This window comes from Camellia sinensis, chromosome 4 (genome assembly GCF_055761805.1).
Source record: "Camellia sinensis isolate YWXY chromosome 4, ASM5576180v1, whole genome shotgun sequence".
Classification (NCBI taxonomy): Eukaryota; Viridiplantae; Streptophyta; class Magnoliopsida; order Ericales; family Theaceae; genus Camellia; species Camellia sinensis.
Genome location: NC_138964.1, coordinates 68,878,871 through 68,883,953, shown reverse-complemented (window position 1 = coordinate 68,883,953; position 5,083 = coordinate 68,878,871). Strand labels below are relative to the sequence as shown.

General features: G+C 38.2%; 1 long non-coding RNA gene across 1 annotated transcript; it reads left to right on the top strand.

Moving 5' to 3' along the window:
- The first annotated feature begins 1,290 nt into the window (after positions 1 to 1,290).
- LOC114318485 (uncharacterized) lies at positions 1,291 to 2,929 on the top strand. The gene is made up of 2 exons (XR_003649026.2): positions 1,291 to 1,400; positions 2,660 to 2,929. It is a non-coding gene; the product is annotated as an uncharacterized LOC114318485 (long non-coding RNA).
- Positions 2,930 to 5,083: the final 2,154 nt, after the last annotated feature.

Genomic DNA, 5,083 nt, shown 5'->3' with positions numbered 1-5,083 from the left:
AAGATTGGACCAAAAACTTTAATTCGACCAAATCGCCCACGATCAGCTGTTACTCTTTTGCCCTTTTATTTTTCCACATTTAGAATTTGGATGTGAGGTTAGAACCATTGGAAAGCTTATTTTCGGGGATACAATTTGGACACAAGAATGACATTAAACGGAGTCCGGATGAGAGAGTTACGCCTGTTTGAAGTTTTCATATCTGTGCTGGAAGCAGGACCGCACGTGCGGGAAATGCGGCGCACGTGCGGCGATGTGCGGGGCAGCAGCTCAAAAACGTGATTTTTGAGTCATTTCTTAGATTTTCTTTTCCTCTCTTCTTCTTCCCTCTTCCATGTCCGAAACCCTAGCTCCCAAAACCTTGATTTCCTCCACTTTTCTCAATAAATCAACCATGGATCTTGCATCAAGGATGGAGAATAAGAGGAGATCACCACTTTCTACCGAATGGAATTTCGAAATTTTTGAGGTATGTTGGGATTCTATTATGGGGTTTAGAGTATGGTTTATGGGTTATGGACCTAGGGTGCCTAATAAATGGGAAGATTTGAAATAAAAAGTAATGGGTTAAGAAGATTTAAAATTTTATTTGAAATTTGTAGATTTCTTAGAAACCCTAGGTTGATTTTTGATGATAATCCATGATTTGGCCCAAATTGATAGTTGAATCATGAAAGTGGTAGGTTGAATTAGATGTGTTCAAATTTAATTGGAATTTGGTTATGTTTGAAAATTATGTTTAAACTTTGCGATTGAGCTTTGTTAAATGCATTGTGAATTATGTTTTAATAAAGGGGAAATTTGGGGAAAAAGATTTATTGATAATGTGGATGATATAAATACGATTATGGAATGTTGAAATGGAATTTAAGAATTCCTTTTGAGATATGTTGAATTGTGATGATTATGTGGGATGGTATTGACTATGTTGATATTAATTTTTGTGACCTAAAATGTGAAGTTTTCAAGAATGGGTTTAATCTCAAATCATTTTACTAAATATTTGTGGGCTTGCTTAATTATTAAATCAAGAGAATGATTTAATAGGATTTCTTATGGGGATGGGGAAATGTTTGGTTTTTAGTGGAAACACTAGAAATTTAAGGAGTTTTGGGGAACGTGGAAATGTTCATAAAAATCCTTTCTTTCTTTGAATAGAAGAGGAATGGGTATAAATTCCATAATGTATTTTGTAAGACTAGTAATCTTTTATATATATATATATATATATTGAGTTGGAGAAGTAGGTTTGAAACTTCATGCTGCAAAATATTGTTTGCTCTATTTTACGTGCTTAACCCTCTAGTATTTCTGGAATTTGTGTTTGATGCCCTTAATGTATAAGTTGTTTACATGTGTAGGGCATAACCTGAGAAGGACAAGCACTCCGTTATAGCACTGTGAGTAGTAGTACCATTATCTGCTTCATATATATAGCTAATGATTGTCATTAACACCTTGTTTATACACGATATGTAATTACGTTATGTTTTGATGTGTGTATATAAAGAAAGGAGGAAAAATGAAGTGTTTTCATTCTTTAAGATTATGGGTCTTTGGCCATACGATGGAAGTAACTACGTTATGAAACAAAGTGCTACACGGGACTAAGTGCTACATTGTGAGTCACCGCTAGAACCCGTGTGAGACACCTCTTGAGTTCATACAAGAATTTACAAGGGCATTCTTAATGCCAATTTACAAGGGCTTAACGCCAATTTACAAGGGCATTCTTAATGCCAATTTGCAAGGGCTTTATGCCACCTTCCAAGGGCTTTATACCAATGTTTAAGGGCTTTATGCCACCTTCCAAGGGCTTTATGCCAATGTTTAAGGGCTTTATGCCACCTTCCAAGGGCTTTATGCCAATGTTTAAGGGCTTATGCCACACCATTCAAGGGCTTTAAGCCAACCATTATGTTCAAGCTGATATGTTTCAAGAAAGGGCCTATAAAGTGAAACAGACTCAGACAAATCATGTGGACTTTGCATAGTATGCTTAAGTATATGTTTTAAAGTTTGATAAGCATATGTTTTAAAGATTGATAAGTATATGTTTTAAAGTTTGGTAAGCATATGTTTAAAGATTGATAGGTATATGTTCTGAAGCTTAGTAAGTATGTGTTTTGAAGCTTAGTAAGTATATGTTTTGAAGCTTGGTAAGTATCTAAGGGCCTTGCGCCACTATGTTAGTGGGCTTCGTGCCACCATGATTAAGGGTTTGTGCCACATTATACAAGGATATTAATCCAAACCATTATATTCAAGCCAATATGTTTCATGATAAGATCTAAGTCTATAATGAATAAGAACAGATTCAGACTCGCATTGTGAATGCTGCATTAGTATACGAAAGTACATGTTTGAAGCTTTGAATACCAGGTTGGAACTTTACTTGGCATTGTAGAATTTCAGAAATTGCATGGTCTGCTCGAGCGGAGACCCATTTTCAGGAACATTTGAAAAGTTGCATTTAGTTCGTATGTCTATCCTCACTTATTTCCAAAGCATATTAGACACAATTTATGGTTCAATAAATATTGAGATGTTACGAATCCATGTGTATTTCTATTATACAATGTTTCAAGTTAAGCAGTATTTTATTTATGTATTACTATTCACTGAGCTTGGCTCACCCTCCGTATGTCTGTTCCTGTAGGTAACCAACCAGGACGTTCGTCCCCTTTTGTCAACCTTTACGAGTCCAGGCACTAAGCGAGATCACTCAGTTTTGTGAAGCTTTGTTAAGATATTGTCTTGTTTTTTTTGATTACTCATTTAAGGTTAAATGTACATGACTTCAATGTTTTTGCATATGCCCAATCTTAGGGCTGGGGCTGTATATGTATATCTATATGACTGATGCTCACAGTATAATTTTGGCCTGTGACTGGTTATTATAATGTATATGATGCATGTGATCCTGGCATATTAGAGGTAGCTCAATGGAGTTTGATATTATGTTAAATTTTAGTGCTTCCGCCAAGGCCCCATATATTACGTATAGCAGGTTAAGTGTCCGTTTCTGTATGGGTCATGCCCGAACTTTTAGGGGCGAGTTTGGGGCGTGATACTGTTTCTCCTTTTGGCCACCTTGTTCAGTTATTGCGGGAGCATCCTCCATGCTGTATTCTGGTACAGCATTACTAACGAGCGCCTCCAAATAATCTTTTCTGACTAGCTTTTCTGCCAAAAATGTTTGTTCAGCCATGAAGGCTTCAAACATTTCTTCCTCAACCATTTCTTCCTTTTGGCCTAAGCCAATTTCCTTCTATGCCTCGTTGTCACTCTCCATCAATGCTTTCTCCAATCCAGCTAGACTGGACTTCTCTCTAGCTTTTAGTTCAGAGTGAACTTTGGCCAACTGTTCTCTGCTACAACTCATTTTTCCTTGTAGAGTTGGTTTTAGAGTATGGTTTGACTTTGGATTCTTCTTCCCTTCTGTCTGTGCCAATGAAGAACTCTCTCCACTCTCCTTCAGGTCTTGCTGGTACTGAGTGTACCTACGTTGAATTTTCCTCCTCTGTGATCTAGAAATTACGGGGACCATATCTAGTTCCTTTGTTTTTGGGTGCTTAAGCAATACCCAATTGTTTGGAGCCACCAAATGAGGCTTGACCATCCTGCCTTGGTTTCCAATTGCACCTCTTTGGGTAAACACTTCCCTAGGTTTGTCCTACATCACAAACCAATCTGGGACCCCAAGTACCCACGAACTTACTGACCCAGCTGTTGAACCGCTTCTTTCTTCCTTCGAAGTCACCTTTGAAGCTGGCTGTGAAGGCCACTGTTTGGCCCTAATTTCATGCTTTGGGCCTAACTCAGGCTTTTGACGAAGGTGTCTACTTTCTATCATGCCTGAGGCTGGTCTAGGGAGCCAATCTCTGGCTTTGGTCCCATAAACTGAACCTCTCTCCAGTCTCCTCTTAGAATGACTGCTCTCCATTCTGTAATAATTAGGTGACCTGGATTCACATAAAGGCCTCTTGCCTTTGGAATGCATTCTGTCAGCTATTGGTTCAACCACCAATGGTTGTTGCCTAACACCAGATGGATATGGCCTTTTATTGTAAGCATTGGCTGGTTTAGGACGTCTTTGCACATCCCTGTATATTGCTTCCCATCAATTGGAAGCCCTTTCAACCATTTGTAGCTCAGTCTGTACCTGGGACACATCCTTTGCATTACAGCTGCTTCTAAGGAGTCGTCATCTAGTGCTTCTTCATCAGAGTCTTCCCTCTGGTGTGAGAAACCTTGTCCAATAGCTAGTAGATTTCCTATGTCTTTCTTGATAGTTGTCTGGTTGGCAACGTGCATCTGCACATTGACCTCTCCCAACTCTTTCAAGGACAAGCTTCGAAAGTCTGGCATTATGACATTAGCTGCCACCTCTCCAATTTCTGGAAATGGATTACTGTCAATCCCCATGGCTTTTTTAGCTTTGGCTGGGAATTTCAAACTTCCTTTCTGAATTTGTTCTTGGATCCTGTCTCAAAAAACAATGCAGTTCTTAGTTGAGTGAGACCAAGAATTATGCCATTTACAATATACTTTTCCTTTAAGTTCATCAAGAGATGAAATTTTAACTCCTTTTGGTAACTTAAGGAAGTTGGCCACAAGCAAATGATCAAAAATATCATTTGCCTTAGTTAAATCAAAAGAGTATTTCCTGTGAAGGTCTTTCTTTTTAAATTGCTGGTCAATTATTGTATCCTTATGAATTAATGCTTCACAGATCACAGGTTCTTTCCCCACAATCTCTGCTGCATCGATCTCATAATTAGGATCTCTATAATATGTCCTGTACGATACATTATTTCGATTTTGTTCCTCCTCTAGTAATGCTTCGTACCTAGACACTTTATAAGTGAGTTCCACTAAGTCTCTGAACTCAGTTGAGTCAAACTTCTTTTAAAGCCTAAACTCTAAACCATTTTGAGCCAATCTCACGAATTCTAGCTCTGGTAAGATGACTCTACATTTATTTCGAGCCCTTTTAAATCTGGCAATAAACTGAGTAGCCTTCTTATCAGGCCTTTCACTCAATCTTGCCAAGTCTGTCATAGAAACCTCTGGCTTTGAT